At 54.0% G+C, this 21,629-nt stretch overlaps 1 pseudogene; it reads left to right on the top strand.

Moving 5' to 3' along the window:
• The first annotated feature begins 1,627 nt into the window (after positions 1-1,627).
• LOC144319957 (large ribosomal subunit protein eL36 pseudogene) lies at positions 1,628-6,644 on the top strand (annotated as a pseudogene).
• The last annotated feature ends 14,985 nt before the right edge of the window (positions 6,645-21,629 follow it).

Raw genomic sequence — 21,629 nt, 5'->3', positions numbered from 1 at the left:
CCCCGCGGCTCCTGAGGAGGGGGCGCCGAGCCGGGGGGGGCGGGGGGAGGGAGCGCGGGCGGGCGCGGGGCGGGCGGGCGCGGCGGGAGCCGGCGGGCGCGCGGAGTCGGGGCTGGGGGTGGCCCGGCGGGCGGAGCGCGGGGCCGCTTCAAGCCCCCAGCGCCGAGCCGAGCGCAACTTTCGCTCTCATCGCCGCCCGCACTTCACTGGCACCAACTACTCCGGGAGCCGCGAGCGGGCGGGGGGGGCGGGGCCTGGGGCGGGCCGGCGGGGGGGAAGCCGCGCGCAGCCCAACCCGACGCGGGCCGGCCCCGCCCCCCGCGCGCTCCCATTGGCTTCCGCGGGATTCGGACGGCGAGCGGCCGCGCGGTTGGCTCGGCGCTCCTGTCCGTCCGGGGCCCGGGGGCGGGAGCGCGGGGAGGGGGCAGGCTCCGGGCTTCCGTTGGTCAGGTTCGGTTGACGCGTATCGCCCGCTGTACGTGGTTTGAGGTTTGCAATCTCTCTACGCCCCATGATCCATCTCTCTAGGCAGTAGCTGGGAGTTAGCGGCCCTCCCCGCCCCCTCCCGCGGCGGCCGCCCCCACCCCCTCACCTGCGCGGGCCCCCCGCAGCCGCCGCCCCCACATTCCGCGAGGGGCCCCACGGAGAGTCCCGGTGGCCTCGAAAAGTAAAATATGCGCGACGCGAGAACAGAAATCGAACGCAAGGTCGGGACTACTTTCCCCCTCGCGCGGAGGATTACAGCCACAGTTTGAATGGGTCTCTATACAAAGAGGGGAAACTAATTGGAAGAAACTAATTGCGCCCCCGCCTTCCCCGAGGGGCCTGGGGGTTCCTGGGCGCCGGGGGCCCCCGGTGCAGGCGACGGGGCTCCCGGGTGACGGTGTGCCCCGGAGGGAAAGGACGCAGGGTGGGGGCTCGGGGAGGAGGAGGAGGAGGTCTGTGGCGGGCCCCGCTGATTGGGGCGGGGGGAGGCTGCAAGTGGCCGCAGCGGCCCGAGCTGCCGGGGGTCCCCCGCCTTCCCCGCCGGCCGCTCCGGCCCCAGCGAGGGGGCACTTGCCGAGATGGGCTGGGGCCAGGAAGGGTAAAGAGGAAGCAGCTATTTTCATCCCAAGCCCTGGGTCGGGGAGGAGGGTCAACTTCCTCCCGGGCAAGAACCACTTTTCCGGATCTGCTGCGTGCCCTGCCTCCCCCCTGTCCTGCCGGGCACCCGGGGCCAGCCCGAGACCTCCCTGCCCGGAGTGCGGTCCCCGGCCGGCCCGGGGGAGGGGTGTATGGGGAGGGGGGGGGAGCGTGGGACCCCCCCAGGGCCGCGGCACTCCCACCTCCACCACCAGCCTCCGCAGAACATCGCGCTGATCCTGCATAATTAGGAGGCAAGAGAATGTCTGTAAATGATTTTTTTTTTCTAATTCAACGGACAGCTATTTTTCTTTTAAGTTACTTCAAACCTGAGCTTCATAGGGGGACAGTTTACACCAGCTCCAGATATAAATAGCTATGGGGAGAGAAATCTGGAGTTTTATGTTTTTCAAACCTGAATAAATAACCTCTCAACACATTTTAATAAGCAGCACGAACCGTCATTATTAACTTAAATGAAGTAGCCACATTCACTTCGTCCTAAATGGCCTTTAAGAAACGGGGCTGGGAGCCCATTAGATGGAAGATCCCTGCCCCCAGCACCTCCACCAAGTTCGGGGTCGCGTCTTCTGGCCTCCCCTTAAAAGGATGCCCCTCGTTGGAGAGCCCCAGGCCCGCACTGATGTATGCCTTTAGGATGCTCTCCCAGCCCCCACCAGGCGGCCTGGGTGGGGTGCAGTCAGCAAAGCCCAGGGTTAGGAACCAGACTGTCATTCTGGGGCTGGGGACTCCCTGCTCCCTTGGTGTCTATGAAATTCTACCACCAGACCTCGGAATGATTAGCCCATGACAGTGCACAGGTAATACTGAGTCATTTATTAGGGCAGCAGGGATGGCATGACACAGGGTCATGAGCACCACCCACCAAACCCCAAAGTTGGGGCTACTTCCTGGCTGGGTTATGACTGTGGTTACATCACTGGGCTATCCAACCATTCACTTTTTTTCAACAAAGAGTAACACCTTAAGTTACTTTGACGTGTGTCAGGCCCCTTCCTAGTTTGACCCCCAAAGCCATATGGATAGCATACCGGCCCCCCAGCTTCCTCATTCATAAAACACCGACAATAATAACCACTTCCTGGCCTAGTGAATTTTTATAGAGTCCATCTCCCCCAGTCCCAATCTTCTTCCACCACAGAACACCCTCCAACCTTTTGGAAAACCCCCTTCCTGCACCTATTGTTTAGGACAGCAGGGAGCTGCTGGGGTGTCCACACATAACCCTTCTGATTGGGAACTGGTGACCTCAGACTTCAAACTGGCACTCGGCAGCGGTGTCAGCAGCCCTACGGTGTTTTTCAGTGACACTCTCTCCCACTCTGAGACTAAGATATTCCCTCCTTTCCTCACACCTCCCACAGTCCCTCCTGCCCTCACTGCCAGCTAAGCTGAAGCCATCAAATGGGAATGGGATCCCTCTGAACTTCAGGCCCTGAACTGACACAGGTCCCCACCTGGCACCCATTCCCCTCCCCTTCGGGCTCTCCCATTCTGATCTTGGTCTCAGGCACCCACTTCCCACTGCCCTCCCCTTGCTGGCCTCCTGTGCCATCAAACTCCCTCTTTCCCCTGGGTCAGCACTTTCCAAAGAAAGGTGAAAATGGTCCCTTGCTCCCAAGCCCCCTTTACCTCCTCCTTCCCCTTTCCTTTCTCTTTCCCCCACAGAAACCTAAACCCTCCACTCCCTTCCTTCCTTCCCAGTCTTTCCTCTTGCCACCCGCCCTCACAGGGCTGTGTCCCCACTCTTAATTCTTGCTAAGGTCACCCACAACCTTCAGGCGACCCAATTCAGTGGTCAGTTAATGGTTTCACTGAGCTCCACAGCAGCACCTAAGTCCACCACTCCGCCTTCTGGAAACTCCCTAACATTTCTAGATCTCAGGATCCCGAGTTCTCCTCCCTCACAGACCACTCCCTCCCAGTGCCCTTTGCAGCCCCCATTCCCTCCTTCAAACTGGTGCATAGTAGGTGCTCACTAAGTAATTGTTGAATGAGAAGTGAGCGGTAGGGGATACAGTTACTGTTGGTGCACAGAACCAGAGCCAGTCCCAGTGAAGGAAGGAGTCCTGAAACAAGTGAGGTCTGACCAAGACTTGCTACATACCCTACAAGAGGAGAAGGCCTTTGAATTTCCTCAGCCAGGCATCATTCTGCAGGAATTTGGCTTGGGGCCTGACAAGCCTGTGACCCAGACCCAGCTAATCAGCCCCCCCACCCCCAGCCCCTGGCTTCAGTGATTGGCTCAAGCATTGGCACATGACCAAGCCAGGCCAATCAAGGCCCTTTCTGGAACTTTTTCAGAAACTCTTAGGACAGAACCTCCCTCTGAAGATCAGAAAAGCCTGGAGCTTCTGGGGCAGGGCCAGGTACTGGGGGATTTGCTCAAGGTCCCAGGGTCTATGTTGTATGTGGCCCAGGCACCTGAGAGAGGGGGCCTCACTTCTCCAGCCCCTACCTGACCAGTCTGGAAAGAGAGGGCTGAGGCCTGATGAGATGTTTGGATCTCTCCCCACACCCTATAAACCAGACCTGAAATCCTAGCCTTATAGATGGAGCAATTTGAATTTTTGTTAGGATTCAAAGACTCGTGGGGTGCCTGGGTGGCTCAGTCAGTTAGGTGTCTGCCTTCTGCTCAGGTCATGATCCCAGGGTCCTGGAATCAAGTCCTACCTTGGGCTCTCTGCTCAGCAAGGAGTCTGCTTCTCCCTCGGCCTCTGCCCCTCCTTCCTGCTCGTTCTCTCTCTCTCTCTCTCTCTCTCTCTCTCGTGCTCTTTATCTCTCACTCTCTCTCAAATAAAATCTTAAAAAAATAAAAGACTCAAAAACTCCTGACTGCTACAAAAAATTAGACATTAACCTGGTGCAGAACAAGGGAAAGAATGTGTAGGCAGAGGAAATAGCACCCTCCGCTCTCCTGTGAAAGACTTAACGATAATAGCTGGTATCTTTGGGATGTACCTGTGTGCCCATTCTGCTCTCAGCCTTGAAATCCTGAGCTCATTCAGTCAGCCCAATAATCTATCTGGTGAACTCACTCCTGACTATTCACCCATGCCTTGCAGGTAAGCAAACTGAGGCACCTAGGGATGAAGTAATCTGGCCAGTGGAAGGGCCCACACGTCTCAGCCACACAGCTCTGCAGCCTCACTTTGTTAGAAAATTCTGCTGGGCAAGGGATAGCTTCCTCACATCTGGAGCCAGGGAATGGTGGCTGGGGTGCCAGGGAAACAGCCCAGAAGCCAGTCCTGGGAGGGTTTGAGCCCCTAAGACTATTCAGAAACTGGGACTTGCAGGAATTTTAGCCATCCCAGAAGTTTTTCACCTGCAAGCTGTGGATAGAATACAGGGGGACCATGAATCTGGGAGGATAATTATAGCTTTATGAACCTTTAACTGAAATCCAGCATTTTCTTCAATTACGAATGTAGGTGGTATTAGCAATGGCTGCGACTCTGTCACTCATAGAATTCATGATACTGTCTCATCACACTACAATTGTTGGAAAGATCTCAGAATAGCATGTGCACTCATCTCCCAAACCACAAGAGATGTTAGACCCATTGCCAGATCTTGTTATTTAATGTGTTAATAACTCAAAAAATAACTCAAAATAAATTATAGATCTAATTGTAACAGCTAAAACTATGAAACTCGTAGGAGAAAACACAGGAATAATTGGTGATCTTAAGTTAGACAAAGGCTTCTTAAGTACATTCTGAAAGCACAAGGAACAAAAGAAGTCGATAAATCAGATTTCATCAAAATTCAAAAATTTTGTGTTGTAAACAATACCATCAAGAAAGTGAAAAGACAAAAAAATTTTAAAAAAATTTTTTTTAATTTAAAAAAAATAAAAAGAAAAGAAAGTGAAAAGACAGCCCACACAATGGGAGACAATATTTGCAAATTATGCCCAGTAAGAGACTTTATCTGCAATATAGAAAGACCTCTCACAACTCAATTATAAAAAGATGAATAACCCAATTTTAAAGTGGGTGAAGTATCTGAATAGACATATCTCCAAAGAAGATCTACAAATGACCAATAAGTGCGTGAAAAGATGCTCAACATCAGTCATCAGGGAAATGCAAATCAAAACCACAATGAGATGCCACTTCATACCCACTAGGACGGCTAGAATAAAAAAAAAAGAGAGATAACAGCCAGTGTTAGTGAGGACGCGGAGAGATTGGACCCTCATACACCGCGGCTGGGGATGTGAAATGGTGCAGCCACTTTGGAAAACAGTCTGGCAGTTCCTCAAAAACTTGAATATAGGGGCGCCTGGGTGGCTCAGTCGGTTGGGCGTCTGCCTTGGGCTCGGGTCATGATCCCGGGGTCCTGGGATCTCCTGGGATCGAGCCCCCACATCAGGCTCCCTGCTCCGCAAGGAAACTGCTTCTCCCTTCCCCCGTCTCCCTACATCGGTCATGCTCTCCCTATCCCTCCCTTTCAAATGGATAGTCTTTTTTCAAAAAAGTTAAATATAGAGTTACTATATGACCCAGTATTCCCACTCTTAGATGTCTAACCAAAAGAATCTAAAATACTTGTTTGCGCAAACACCTGTACATAAATGTTCATAGCAGTATTATTTACAGTAGCCAAACAGAAACAATCCAGCACGTCCATCTCGGCAGCCACGGAGGAGCAGCAGCCATGGCCTGTGCTACCCCATGGCCATGGGCCCCAGCAAGGGCCACGAGGTGACCAAGAACACGAGCAAGCAGACACATCGTGGCCACAGTGGTCGCCTCACCAAGCGCACCAAGACTGTGCAGGAGATGATCCAAGAAATGTGTGGCTTCGCCCTGTGTGAGCAGTGTGCCATGACACTGCTCAAGGTCTCCAAGGACAAGCAAGTCCTCAGGATCATCAAAAAAAACTATGGGGCACACATCTGTGCCAAGAGGCCAAAGATGAGCTGAGCAACATCCTGGCAGCCACAAGGAAAGCAGCTGCCAAGAGGGATTGAACCCCCTCTGCTCTGTACACAATAAAACCATGTTTAAAAAAATAAATAAATAAAACCATGTTTAGGGGCACCTGAATGGCTCAGTCGGTTAAGCATCTGACTTTTGGTTTTGGCTCAGGTCACGATCTCAGGGTCCTACGATCAAGCCTACTTCAGGCTCCACGATCAGTGGGGAGCCTGCTGGAGATTTTCTCCCTCCCCCTCCACCTCTCCCCCTCTGCTTGGGCTCCCTCCCTCTCTCTCCCTCTCTCTCTCTCTCTCTCTCTCTCTCTCTCAAATAAATCTCTAAAAAAAAAGAAAGAGAAAGAAACAATGTCCATCGACCAATGAATGGATTAAACACAATATGATCTATCCATACAAAGGAATATCACTCATAAAAAAGGAAAGAAGCTCTAACACAGGAGAAAACATGGGTCACGGATGAACTTTGAAAAACATTATGCTAAGCGAAAGAAGCCAGTCACATGAGACCATGTTGTATATGATTGCATCTATAGGAAATGTCCAGAACAGGAAAATGTTGAGAGAGAAAGTAGATTAGTGGTTGGTTGCCAGGGGCTGGGGGAGTCGGGCAATAGGAAGTGACTGCTACTGAGTACAGGGTTGCTTTTTGAGGTGATGAAATGTTCTAAAGTAGATGGTGGTGATGATTGCACAGCTCTGCATAGACTGAAACTTATTGAATTGTACAGTTTAAGTGGGTAAATTGTATGGTGCATGAATTCTATCCCAATAAAGCTGTTTCAGCAGAGGTGATTAACAAAGAGGAATTGGGAGGAAGGAAACAGAGGATACATCCCACGGAGCCTGCCTGGCATTTCTGTCCGGTTTTTGTTTGCATCCCTCATTCTCAGGGAGAGGATAGGAGAGCCTCCCCGTCCAGCCCAGCACCAGCTGACTTTGCTTGGTGACGGTAGGAAGGCTGCCCCAAGGCTTCCCATCCCACAGACCCCCAGTTGGTCAGGTCCCTGTTGTGCAGTTAACAGAGGAGAGAGCTGAGCCAGGGTCTGTCAGCAGGGCAGGACTCAGGGAGGGAAGAGCACCCAGGCCCTTTCCAGCCCAGGCCACCTCACTCTTCATTTAAATACTGTCAGGAATAAAATCAGCTCCATGAGGTCTCCTCTGTACCCCCATGTGTCCGGGATCCCAGCCCGGCAAGGAGCCTCCCACGCAGCAGGGGCTCATTAAGTCACCACGGATGACTTGGTCGTGGGGTCAGCCTGGGACGCCCAAATAAAACCGAATTAGAGCATAAACATATGGCAGGGAAATAAGCACTGAGCCTGGCTCCGGCTTCCCAGGTACCTGGCGGCTGGCAGATGCCACTCTCAGGCTGTCCTCGGGCAGCACCCAGGCATTTACACCCTCAGAGGAGGAGCATTCCTGTCTGCCTTCCAGGCTTCCAGCATTCTGAGGGCCCACCCCTATCCGCGGCAGTGACAGCAGACAGCAGGAGTGACCGTCCCCTTCCCCACGAGACACTGGGTGAGAGAGCATGGACCAGCTAAATTCCCCTTGAGACACCACAGAGGCTGGTGGGCCTGGCAGGTGTGTGTGTGGCAGGGGTCTGTCAACACAGTACTGGGGACAGGTCACTGCCATGGGGGCCACCATAAGGGCCAGGCTCAGGGGAGCCACGCGGAGGATACAGGCTGCCGCCTTCCCTCCGGGACTCCATCCCCTAGTCACCCCCGACAGCCAGAGATGATCTCTGAAACACAGACTGGATCTTACCCTTCCAGCTTGCAACACCCCAGGGGCTTTCTGCTGCCCTAACCCCCCCCCCCCCCCCGCCCATGTGGCCCACCTCCCTCCTTGACCTCCACTCTCTGCCTCTGCCTTGCCTCCTGCCTCCAGGGCTTTGCACTGGCCCAGGGCTGTTCCTCTGCCTGGAACAGCTTTCCCTGGATCTTCACAGGCTGCCTCCACCTCGCTCAGCTGGGGCCTCCTCAGGACGCTGGGCCCAGGGCCCCACCTCCTGCAGCCCACCCCGACAGCCTCCTCCCTGCTGCGCCCCATCTCGGCCTTATCTCCGTGACAGTTACAGTACACTCTGTTTCCGTTAGCACTCCCCATGGGACTCCACCCTGGCACAGCGGCCTGTCGTCTCTGCGCCCAGGTCTGTCCCCCTCACGCCGTGCTCCAGCCCCTGATGTGCGCTCCTCGTGACGCCAGCTGGGGGGCTGCTGGGGGTGACGCAGGTGGAGGTGAGGCCTGCTGATCACCTCCTCCTTCCCTTACTGCCCTCCCAGCTGGCTCACTGGCCTGTGCCCCCACTGACCTGGCACACAGGGGGCCTCCATAAAGGTGGCTCCCAGGGGGATCCCTGGGTGGCTCAGTGGTTTATTTTTTAAGATTATTTATTTATTTATTTATTCATGAGAGACACAGAGAGAGAGGCAGAGACACAGGCAGAGGGAGAAGCAGGCTCCTGCAGGGAGCCCAACGCGGGACTCGATCCCAGGTCTCCAGGATCAGACCCTGGGCTGAAGGTGGCACTAAACCGCTGAGCCACCCGGGCTGCCCAGGCTCAGCAGTTTAGCGCCTGCCTTCAGCCTGCGTGATCTTGGAGTCCCAGGATCAAGTCCCACGTCGGGCTCCCTGCAGGAGTCTGCTTCTCCCTCTGCCTGTCTCTGCCTCTCTCTCTGTGTCTCTCATGAATAAATAAATAAATAAATAATCTTAAAAAAAAAAAAAAAAAGTGGCTCCTGGATGGGTGCCCCAGGAGGGAGGCATCCTGTTCATGGGAGACAACACGAATGACGTTGGGCCCTTTTACTAAGTGCCCAGCATTTTCAGAGCGAGTGGAGGAACCATACAGACCTGGGCCAGCCCCACTTGCTCAGCAGACCGTGGCCCTCTCCTCCACGAAGCCCCCCTGTACCTGCTTCCTCTCTGAGATGGGAGTCGAGCCTGTCCCAAATAGCTGCTTCGGAAATCTCAGAAATTCTTAGAAGGAAAGGGAAGATGGTGATGGAGCCCATTCATTTACCTTCAGCCCCAGCCGACCAGAGTGAGCAACAAACCCTGGAAGCCCAGAGGGCCGAGTGGTCACTGACCTCACCCATGAGGAGGGCTGGCTCCGCACTCAGCTGATGGCTGAGCTGAGAAGTGACCCCTGACAGCAGAAACCTCCAAAGCACCCAGAAGTCCCTCCTACGACTCCTGCCCCCCTGCGCCATGACACAGGGACACACTTCTTCCCAGTGTACTTAACCATCCTCATGACAACCTCATGAAGTAGGGTGGGGACTGTTCAACAGGAGGTCACAGAACCGGCCAGGAATGGGGGACCGAGCCCTAACAATAAATGAACTGTGCACAGGCACAGGCTACACCATGGATGACCTAGACAGCATGGGTGACCTTCACAGAACCATGCCGCAGGAAAGAAACCAGCCCCAGAAGGTCACAGGTGTCTGACGGCACTTACACAGAATGTCCAAAACAGGCAAATCCCTACAGACAGAAGGTGGCTTTGTGGTTGTCAGGCTCTGGAGGAGGAGAAATAGGAGTGACTGGCTCCTGGGTACACGCTTTCTTGTCTGGTGATGACAAAGATCTACACCCAGATAATAGACGCAGTTGCACAACACGGTGAGTGTGCTTAATGTCACTGCACTGTACATGTTAGAATGGTGAAAATGATGAATTTTGTTACGTGCATTTCAAACACACACACACGCACAGAAGCACGCACGCAGAATTGAGGGACCAGAGTTGGAGCCCAGCCTTCAAATTTAGTGCAGACTCACTACAGGGAATGCTCGGCAGTAATGGGTGGCTTAGGGTGACCCTTGTCTAGACACAGCCTCACACCCCACACTCTGTTCCTCGGCATTCCTACCTGCTGCTCCCATCCAAAAGACAAGCCCTGGATTCTTGGGTTGTGACCCAAGGTCCCAGAGGAGGCCATGGCCGGTGACAAAGGGGCCTGAGCACCAGCATGGTTTTTGTAGTGATAGTGAAATATCCATCTGGGCCGAGCAGCCCCCAGGTGCTGCCCTGTGCAGGGACAGAGATGCTGCTCTTAGTGTGTTGGCTCCAGGCCTCTGCTCTCATTCACCCCTCGGTGACCTCAGGCAGGCTCCTGGTTTTAATAATACCTCTACAGCGATGACTCCCAAATCTGTGTCTCCAGCCAGGAATCAGCGTGAAGTCCAGGCACCTGCTCCAGTCTGCCCAGAGTTGACCGACTGGCACCACACTCAGCTCAACGCTGAACCCACCCCAGGGACATGCTCATGTCAAAACCTTGGAGGCACCTTGGCTTCTCTCTCTTTCTCTAAGTCCACATCCAGTGTCCGATCTGCCTCCAGAAATGCATGGAATCCAGCCCCTCCCCTTCCTCCACTGCCTATACCCTTGTATGGCCTTGGTACCTCTCACCTGGACTGTCTGCTTCTACCCTTGACCTATGAGCACCAGAGGAAGATGGTTAAAGCCAAAAACAGATCGAATCATTCCTCTGCTCTAAACCTTCCAGCAGGTCCTGCCTCACTCAGAATGAAAACAAAGGCTTTCCAGTGGTTACAAGGCCTGCCGCAGCAGGCCCATGACCTATCAGACAGTCTTGTCATCTTATCTTCTCTGTGTCACCACCCGGCTCTAGCACCACTAGCCTTCCTGCTGATCCTCAAACAAACCAAGCTTTCCCATACCTCAGGGCCTTTGCACCTGCTGTGCTCTGTGCGAGGAATACCCTTCTCCAGAGATTTCCTGGGCTCACTGCTCATCTCTTTCAGACCCTAATTCAGATCTTTACCTTCTCGGAGAATCATCCCCGAGCACTCTCTTGAGGAAGGCCACCCCTCCCGCAACACAACACGCTTCAGTTTCTCCTTTATACTAAAGCCACTGGCTAGCAGACCTTATTGATTTGTACTGTCTGGCTCCCCTTTAGGATGGCAGCCCCTTGAGGGCAGGGATTCCTGTCTGTTTTGCACAGAGTTGTTTCTCCAGAGTCTAGAGAAGCACATAGCTCACACTGGACTTCCACAAATGTCTGAAAAATGAATGAGTCATTTTACGGTAGGACGCAAGGCCCAGAGGGCAGAGTGTCGCAGCTGTAACCGGCAGCACCACGTTTCCTCTGGGCCTCTCTTCCAAGTCCCAGATCCTTCTAGCTCGTGGTGCTTGTTATTTTTGTTAGTATCCACCCGAATGGAAGACAGCGTGTTCTCACAGCATCTTCTTGCTGAGAAGGCAAATATTCAAAAATACTTTGACAATGACATTCTCCAGTTCCCCGAGGCTGTGTGAGATGCCAAAAATGATGTGACTAATTAGCAGCACCAAATCCCCAAACATCCTGGCATCTGTGTCTCCCAGGGACAGGGCATAGCCACCGAGACTCTCTGGTGCTGCAAGGGAGTGTCTGGGTGGGACCCTCAGGGGAGAGTCTAGGGGAGCCCCAAGCCTGGGCCAGGACTAGCCTGCCTTTGGCTGCCTGAGAGCCCCTGAGCCTGTGCCTGACGCTTGCTGGCCTCAGTTCCCCCGTTTGTAAAATGAAGGGGCCTTCTGACTCAGATTCAGGCCCAAATGTTCTCTGCTGCAGGAAGCCCAATGCCCCATTCCTAGAGAACAGGGGGGTCACAGCGCATGCAGACCGTGCTCTGAGCCACTCTTGTGTGGACCTAGCTTCAGGGCTCCTGCACTCTTTTTTAAAGATTTTCTTTTTCATTTATTTGAGAGAGACACAATATGAGAGAGAACACGAAAGAGAACATGGTGGTGGGGGAGGGAGGCGGAGGGACAGATAGATTCCCCGACAACACAGGGCTCCATCCCAGTACCTGGGACCGTGACCCAAGCCAAAGGCAGACACCCAACCAACTGAGCCACCCAGGCAGGCGCTGCATCCTAGACTCGTCACGCCAGGGCCGCACACCTGGGCGCCTACGTTGTGCCTGGGGCTAGGGACACTGGGATAGGTCAGCTCTGTACAAGGCCTGTGCTCTCCCCTTCCCGGCCAGTGCCACCCCCATGGTGTCCAGCACACACTGATATCAACTAAAGAGAGTCTAGTGGTGGTAGCTGTCATTCTTCAAAGGCAGTTCTCTGCTCCTCACTCTCTGACCCTTTAGAGCAACGCCAGGAGGCCTCCACTGCAAGGGTTATTGCTCTCATTTCACAGATGTGGAAATTGGGGCCAGAGGAGGAAAAGTGACTTGTTCATGACCCCATGGGAAGTTGAGTGGCAGGACCAGAACTTGAACCTGGGCCTTCTCATGGCCTGTTCAGGAGTCTCATCAGGACACCTCCTAGAGGGCCAGCATGGGGCCCCCACCCCACACAGCAATATCATTAAGCCACTCCTCTGCTCAAGAACCCTGTAAAGCTCCCTACTGTTGAAATGCACCAAGCCTACCGTCCTAGCATTATCCTAAAACCCCACTATGTCACCCTGCAACCCAACTACAGCAGGCTAGTCTCCAGGACCTCCAGCAACCCAAATCCATCCCACCTCAGCACCTTGGGGCACTCCTCCTACCTAATCCCATCTCCACTCTCCAGCATGCCAGGCAGGTCTCCCTCCCTTGGGCCTGGGGATCAGAATTCTGGACGATAAGGTCCCCATCCTCCAGAAGCTCGTGCCTAGTTGGGGAAACAAATACATCTATAAAATATCAGAATATAACAAACAAGGGCACCTTTGAGGTGAAGGAGCCAACAGTGCTGCAAACTTCTTATTCTACTTGGTCAAAAGAAGCTTCAGGTTTCCCAAACCTAGAAGATCTGGAAGGGCATTCCCAGCAGGAGGAACAGCCTGTGCAGAGGCCTCCTTTGAGAAAATGTGATTTGTTTCTGGAAAAATGTCCACCATGGCCCATTCCCAGGCTCTGTATGGAGATGTGGTAGCAGATGAAGCCCAGAAATATGAAGGAGGTCGAATGCCAGGTGCAGGTGTCAGGCAGGGCTTTAGCCTCCAGGCCAGGGGTAAGCAAACCTAGCCCACCTAGCCCACCACCTATTTCTGTATAGCCATGAGCTGAGAATGGTTTTGCATTTTTTTTAATTTTTAAAAAAGATTTATTTGAGAGAGAGAGAGAGAGAGAATACACACGAGTTGGGGGTAGGGGGGACAACAGAGGGAGAAGCAAACTTCCCAGTGAGCAGGGAGGGAGCCTGATGTGGCACTCGATCCCATGACCCCAGGATCGTGACCTGAGCTGAAGGCAGATGCTTAACTGACTGAGCCACCCAGGCACCCCAAAGCTTTTGACTCTTGATCTCAGTTCACGTCTTGATCTCAGGGTTGTGTGTTGAGCTCCACACGGGGCATGCTGCCTACTTAAAAAAAAAAAAAAATGGAGCTGGGGGGACACCTGGCTGTCTCAGTTGGTGGAGTACGCCACTCTTGATCTAGGGTTTGTGACTTTGAGCTCCATGTTGGGTGTAGAGATTACGTAAAAATAAAAATCTAAAAAATAAAAATAAAAAAAAAAATTGGGCAGCCCAGGTGGCTCAGCAGTTTAGCGCCACCTTCAGCCCAGGGCCTGATCCTGGAGACCCGGGATCAAGTCCCATGTCAGGCTCCCCGCATGGAGCCTGCTTCTCCCTCTGCCTGTGTCTCTGCCTCTCTCTGTGTGTCTCTCATGAATAAATAAATAAAATCTTTTTAAAAATAAAAATAAAAAAGAGGAAGAAGAGGAAGCATATGCCATAACCTATTAAAAAAATGGATGGGGCGCAGGGCAGGGTGGCAAATCCTCACCTTCCACTCAATTATGTTGTGAACCTAAAAAATAAAGGCTATTTCTAAAGGAAAAAATGCACTGAAGATCTGAAAAATGCATTTCTCCCAAGAAGATATGTAAATGGCCAATAAGTACATCAAAAGATGCTCTCCATCCTTAGTCATGAGGGAAATGCAAATCAGAGCCACAGTGAGATCTCACTTCACACCCAGTATCGAAAAGACAGACAATAACAAATGTTGGCGAGTACGTGGAGAAACTGGAACCCTCATCCCCTGCTGGTGGGAATGCAGAATGGTGCCACAGCTTTGAAAAGCATTCTGGCAGTTTCTCAAAAAGTTAAACATAGAGTTACCATCCTAAGACCCAGAAATCCTCCTTCTATGTATACGCTCGAGAGAAACGAGAACATATGTTCACGTAATAACTTGTACACCAATGGTCAAACAGCATTATTCGTAATAGTGAAAAGAGTAGAAATAACTTGATGCCCCTCAACTGATAAAGGGATGGACATAAGGTGGTCTATCTATACGATGGCACATCATTCCACCATTAGAAGAGACACGTGCCACCACGTGGATGGACCTTGAAAACCTCACACTGAGTGAAAGAAATTAGTCCCCAAAAGCCACGTATAATGAATGACTGCATTTATATGAGATGTCCAGAAGAGACAAAAGGGAACGTAGAGAATAATTTCTTTTTTTTTTTTTTTTTTTTTTAGTTTATGTGCTGCCAAAGCAAGCACTAGAGGATAATTTCTAATGGGCACAAGGTTTACTTCTGATGACAAAAATGGTCTAAAATGGTGATGGTGGCGCAACCACTGGACCATACATTTTAAGTGGGTGATTTATGGTATGAGAAGTATATCCCAATAAAACTGTTAAATAAAAAAAACCTGGGGAACCCGGGGTGGCTCAGCGGTTTAGTGCCTGCCTTTGGTCCAGGGTGCGATCCTGGAGTCCCAGGATCGAGTCCCATGTCAGGCTCTCTGCATGGAGCCTGCTTCTCCCTCCTCCTGTGTCTCTGCCCCCCTCTCTCTCTGTGTCTATCATAAATAAATAAATAAATAAATAAATCTATCTTAAAAAAAATTAAATTAAAAAATAAAATAAAAATAAACCTGTATGTAATAATAATAATAATAATAAAAGATTTTTTTTAAATTTTTTTATTTATTTATTTATTCATGATAGTCACAGAGAGAGAGAGAGAGAGGCAGAGACACAGGCAGAGGGAGAAGCAGGCTCCATGCACCGGGGGCCCGATGTGGGATTCGATCCCGGGTCTCCAGGATCGCGCCCTGGGCCAAAGGCAGGCACCAAACCGCTGCGCCACCCAGGGATCCCAATAATAATAATAAAAGATTTGAGCCTGTTTGTTGCGATCTCGGATCCCAGGCCCTGCTGCGTGATACAACTCAGAAAGAGGAAGTGTCTGCCCAGACCCCACAGTCCATCCCTGGCCTCAGAACGCTCCCCCCACACCGTCCCCGGTGCTCTGAGAGGGCAGGCCCCTCTGCTCCATGGGTGCCCCCCTGCAGGACAGCTGTGGCTCCTGGCAGCTGCTGTGCAGGGGCCCCTCAACACGCTTGCAGCCACCACAGAACCCTGATGACTTCCCAGTGGGCCAAGGACACAAAGGTTGTGTCCTGTTGTGTCCTTCCTCAGGCTCGGCACACCCAGAGCCCCTCCCGAGGCACTTCTGGCAGCAGTGGGGTGCACGGGACAGGTGGGCCCCTCCTTGGGGGGCTCCAGGCCCGAGCACAGCCTCCTTTCACTCACGTGCTGACCCATCGAGGGGGCTCCGTGCCGTCCAGGGCCGGGTGCTGGGGCCCGCACCGCATCAGCCCGACAGCCCTGCTCACCCGGGAGACGCTGTACCTCTCCCTGACCCTCCAGCAGACCTGCGGGTCCAGCCCCCAAGTTAGGTGACAACGGTCCACCTCCACCCCCAACCTTCGAGGACTCCCAGCCTCTTCCTCAGCCTGGCTCTGGAGGCCCTGCACAGTCTGTCCCCACCAGCTTCTCCCACCACATCTGTGCCTGGGGCTCCCGAAAAAAACCTGATCCCAGCTGCTCCCAGGATGGGCCCTGCATATGATCCTGCAGGATCCCCCACACGATCCCCTCCCTTTCTTCCTCTCTTGCTTTGGTTTGCTGGGTTCCCTCACCTGGAAGGTCCTTCCCTGGCCTGGCCTGCTGGTCCAAGTCCTCACCACTGGGGCTGGGCAGGAGGGGGCCGGGGGGAGCAGAGAGGCCCCCGGCTCTGCCTCTGCTTCTGGCTCGGGAGGCTGCGTGGAGGTCGAGGAGGGGGTAACCAAGGCCCTGCCTGCCAGAGTCAGCCCAGCTGAGCGCTTGCCAAGGGCTTCCATGGATGACCCATTGAGCCCACGTAGCCATCAGCCATGCATGATCCCTTTGTGCACAGGAGCAATCTGAGCCCCAGAAGAAGGGACCCAGTCAGGGCCGTAGGGTGAGGAAGTGGCAGAGCAGGGACTCGACCCCAGGGAGCCAAGACCCTAGCGCTGCCCTCTGACTCTTGATGCCACTCTCTGTCACCTGAAGGAGCCGCCCTGGCTGTGGCTCCTGCTCTGGCTCCATGGGTGGCCTCACGCCCTATCATTTACCACGGCAGGGCCTCAGTTTCCCCATGTGCATGACGGGGATGATGTACCTAAGCTCTTTTCTACTCAAAGGACACCCTCTGCCAGGCCTGGCTTGCCTGATGCCAGCCAGCCTGAGCGTGGGGACCTACGAGGACAAGGATGTTGTTCCCATTGACAATGTCCTCTTCCAGGCTGTCAGAGGAAGCGGACTAGTAAAGAGACAGTGCCAACAAGGCAGGGAAGGGTGCGTGGTCAGCACGGGGGCTGGAGGGGGAGACGAGTGACCTGAAAGGTGAAGAGTGACCAGCGGTTTGCCAGGCAGACGAGGGTGGGAAGGGCATCCCAGGCACTGGGAACAGCATGCGCAAGGCCAGGGAAGGGATGGCTGGGAGCACAACCTCTGGCCTCAGACACCCTACAGGTGGAGAGGCAAGCCCACCCCAGTCCTCCTGGGCCAAGTGGGGGAAGCGGGCGGTGGTGCCGCGGGGAGAGTCAGGGTGAGACTCCAGGGTGAAGCACCAGCATCGCTGGGGACCTGCTGCTGGGGTCCCGAGTCCTGAGACCTGCAAAACCTGGGTTGGCCTGGGCCCAGAGGCCCAAAGTGGACACCCTGGCACCACGCAGCACCCAGGGCCCCATGGGTGCCCGGCCAGCTGTTTCTCAGCTGTTCCCAGCGGGCCTCCCGTGGAGAGCATGTGCTGCCTGAGGTTTAGAACAGAAGTTCATTAAAACTTCTCTCTGGGAGTAAGTGTGAGTCTCCCAGTTGCCTAAGCTACTCCCCTGGATCGGATGAAGTTCCTGCAGCCCGGTCCCCGCTACGCCTCGCCTGCCGGGAAACTCATAGCTACAGTTGATGCACGATTAATGCCGAGGAATCGGGTAGTCGCACTTCTCCCCACATTCTTGATTGATTGTTCAGTATCATCTATTCTTATTGTGATGAGTTGATCATTTCTGAGCAGGAAGGAGGGGACGCTGGAGAGTCCCTGCCACCCCTGCCATTGTCCTGTTGAGTCCTGCAGCCTCAACAGTCTGTTTCAGGCAGGCCCACCTCCCTGCTACTGGCAAGAGGTTGAGGCACCTTTGCTGGGCTGTGCCCCGGCCCGAATGCCCTTCCTGCTTCCTCTATACTGGCTCAGCTGGAGGGCACTCTCCAGCACCCTGATCACCAGGGCCCAGGTCAGTGGGGTGGGCACACCTGGCAGAGGGGCCTGGTGCTCTCTCGTCTCCATCCCCATCCCCACTGGCCAGACTCACTGCATGCTGGGAGGAGCTGGGACCACCCCAGAGAGCCAGGTAAGGACATCAGGCCCCACAGGTGCTGACGGGCTTGCTGACCCTGTGCCAGGCTTGCTTTTCTTGGTCTTGGGACTGTGGGCTCTGGGGTCCCACCCTCCCTGTGACTTGGCCCCCTGCTTGGAGTCCAGCCCAATGGGGCTAGGCATGGAAGGAGGATGCTTGCTACCTGCAGACACCCCTCAGTGCCCCAGGCACAGCCCAGAGGGCCCCAGGGCCCCTCGGACCAGCCGAAGGTGACTGGAACGAGGTTTTGGAAATCCTAAATCCTAGGATGGGGGTGGGGGTGGGGGTGGGGCTGGAGTCTAAAACTGTTCACTTTCTTTTACGGATGGGAAAACCGAGGCTGAGCTTGTAGTAGGGGGATGACAGGATCTCCCAGCCTGTGACTGCAGATGAACTGGGCTCTTGGGAAGAAGCCATGTGGCCAGGCGGGGCCTTGCCTACCCACCAGGAGGGGAGTGGCGTGAGTCAGGCTCCTGCCACCATGACACTATCGCCTGGTCCTGTCAGAGCCTTGGGTTGTGGCAGGTGCTGGGAGCAGGGCCAGGCCAGAGGGAGGGATCATCCCTGTCACTGCCTGGCCCCCCACAGCCTAGGCCCGAGCTGGAAGAGGCTACCCGGGGCCTCAGCAGGTGCCAGGTGACCCTCCCGGCCCCTCCCCAGCAGCTGGGCCTTTGCCTCTCCCTGTGTCTGATGGAGGGAGGAGCCTGGGCCCCTCAGAAGTCCACAGAGGCCCAGGCCACTCCCAACCCAGGACGTTCCAAGTTGATTTTTGCCAAGAGAAAAAGAGAAATGAAAGAAAAGAACAGCCAAACCCACCAAGAAGCCGAGAAGCTGTTGGAGCTGCTGGGGCCCTGCCCCATTGTCCAGATAAGGAAACTGAGGCCCAGAGACAGCAAGAGAACCCAAGGCCACTGGAAAGGCAGGGCTCACAGTGAGGCTTTCATGAGGTCCCTCCAGCCACCACTTTGCCAGTGTCCTTTGTCTCCCCCCTCCCCGTCCCCATGGCTACAGTTCCCTGCTGGTATTGCTGCCAGTTTCTCCACTGGGCAGCAAGGCAGGCAGGAAGGTGCTGCCAGCAGAGCGAGAGCTGCTCGGTGCCCGGTCACCTGCAGGCCGGCCTCAGTCTCCCCGCCAGGCAAATGGGCATGCTGCAAAGGAGCAGCCCTGAGAGTCCACCTAAGGTGGAGATCCGGCTTTTTCCCCTTGTGGGGTGAGGACAGGACCAGGGCCCAGGCTGGGTCCCTTGCCTCTCCCTGCCCCTTCCCGCCCATGGCACACAAGCATGATTCCATGTGGCTGTGGGAAGGCCAGGTGCCAACTACTCGCTAGTGACTGTGTTACTCAGAATAAAACGTGGTGACTTGGGTCTAGTTGATTCATTCATCTGCTGCCCAAGGTGCGGTGTGTGGGCAGGCCCCGGGCTGGGCTGGGCCGGGCAGGAGAGATGGAAGCGGCCCACCCCAGCTGAGCAGGCCGCTCCTGGACCTGAGCCTGTAGGAAGCCGCTAGAAGAACATTTCCCGCAGGGGGAGCAGCACCGAGTCCAGAGGCCAGAAGTCTGGGACCCTTCACCTGGCCGGAAGAAAGTCCCTTTTCAGGAGGACCGAGCAGAGCAGCCCCACAGGGTGACAGGCTGCAGCCTCCAGGAAGGCGGGGTGCTTGGGCCGCCCCCACCCCACCGCCCTGTGGCCTCCTCTGCCCAGAAGAGACCCCTCTCTGTATGCTGCTCTGCTCCTGCCAACTTGAACTTCCTAATTTTTGAACAAGGGGCCCTGCAGTTTCATTTTACACTGAGCTGTGCAGATCACATAGCGGGTCCTGCCACGGAGGCAAAGCAGAGCCAAGGAAGGATTTGTTGCTTAATTTTTTTAAATTGTGTTAAAAATACACATAAAATCTACCACTTTAAAGTGTGCGGTTGAGGGCACCTGGGTGAGTCAGTTAGGCCTCTGCCTTTGGCTCAGGTCATGAATCCAGGGTCTCCACGCAGGGCTCCCTGCTCAGGGGGTGGAGTCTGCTTCTCCTTCTCCCTCTGCCCGTCCCCCTGCTCATTCTCTCTCTCTCTCTCTCTCTCTGTCTCTCTCTCTCTCTCAAATAAATAAATAAAATCTTTAAAAAATAGAAATAAAAATAAATAGGTGTGCAGTTGAGTGACATTGAGAAATACATATTGTTGGGGTGCCTGGGAGGCTCAGTGGTTAAGCATCTGCCTTTGGCTCGGGTTGTGATCCTGGGGTCCCGGGATCGAGTCCTGCATCAGGATCCCCACAGGGAGCCTGCTTCTCCCTCTGCCTGTGTCTCTGCCTCTCTCTGTGTGTCTCTCATTAATAAATAAATAACATCTTTAAAAAATAAAAATAAATAAATAAAGTAGCATTAAGAAACACACATAGGGATCCCTGGGTGGCGCAGTGGTTTGGCGCCTGCCTTTGGCCCAGGGCGCGATCCCGGAGACCCAGGATCGAATCCCACGTCGGGTTCCCCATGCATGGAGCCTGCTTCTCCCTCTGCCTGTGTCTCTGCCTCTCTCTCTCTCTCTGTGACTATCATAAATAAAAAAAAAAAAAAAAAAAAAGAAACACACATCGTTGTGTGACCATTGTCACTGTTTTTCCCTGGACTCTTCATGCAAAGCGGAAGCTCTGTCCTCCTAAACACCAACTTCCCACCCTGCCTCCCCGCCCTGGGCACCCACCACTCTCCCCTGTGCCTCTAAGAATTTGACTACTGCAGGGACCTCCCATAAAGGGGATCATACATAATTCGTCCCTTTGTGACGGGCTTATTTCACTTAGCATAATGTCCTGAAGGTCCATCCATGTTGTAGCATCTGTCAGAATTTCCTTTTTTAAGACTGAATATATTCCACTGAACGGATAGACCTCATGTTGTTTACCCCTTCATCTGTCCGTGGACATTTGGGTTGTTTCCACCTTTTGGCTGTTGTGAATAATGCTGCTACGAACATGAGTGTGCAAATATCTGCGTGTGTCCCTGCTTTCAATTCCTTTGGGTGTCTATCTAGAAGTGGAATTTCTGGATCATGTGGTATTTCTAACTAATGGAGCGTTTTTCAGCAGACAGTGCTGCGGTCAGATGGGGTAATGGAGACACGCAGGGGCTGGGTGGCAGATGGACGGCAGGAGGCTGATAGCCCGGTCGTGGGAGCATGGACTGGGGACAGAAGTCCAGGTGTGAACTCAGGGCTGCCATGTGCTGGCTCTGGACTGGGAGCCACTACTCAGTATCTTGTGTTCTCAGGTGTAATGGGGATGACTGGACTAGAACTTGCCGCTTCGGGGGATTAAATGGTTAAGTGTGCCAAACCTTGGGGCAGACCATCCTGCAGGTGCAATCTTCGCTATTGTTAGCTCTGGAGTGCGGCCTTCGGGAAAGAGAAGCTGCAGCCTGTGGAACTGGGAGAACAGGGAAAGAAGCAAGAAGTGACTTCAGGGCAGGTCCTCCATCAAGAAGGGCTTGGCCTCTCCCCTTCCCCAACCCCAACACCCCCACCTTCCCCCCACGTTCACCTAGCACAGTGCTTGCTCTCTCTCTCTCTGGGCCATATGGGCACCCAGCTTCAAAACAGGGGATACCAGGACCCCTGGGTGGCTCAGCAGCTGAGCCTCTGCTTTTGGCTCAGGGCGTAATCCTGGGTCTGGGGATCGAGTCCCGCATTGGGCTCCCTGTGAAGAGCCTGCTCTCTGGCTCTCTGTGTCTCTCATAAATTAAATGGATGGACTCTTAAAAAAAAAAACAAAAAACAAAAAACCTGGAGATACCTGCAATCATCCCCCCAACTCCTCCTCCTCCAACATTCAGCACAAAAAGCTGTTGGGGACTTGGCTGATGCACAAGCAGGTAGCAGATCCGTGGGTACAGCAGCTCTG

This window comes from Canis aureus, chromosome 9 (assembly GCF_053574225.1).
Source record: "Canis aureus isolate CA01 chromosome 9, VMU_Caureus_v.1.0, whole genome shotgun sequence".
Classification (NCBI taxonomy): domain Eukaryota; kingdom Metazoa; phylum Chordata; class Mammalia; order Carnivora; family Canidae; genus Canis; species Canis aureus.
This window is presented reverse-complemented; position numbering and strand designations above follow the sequence as displayed.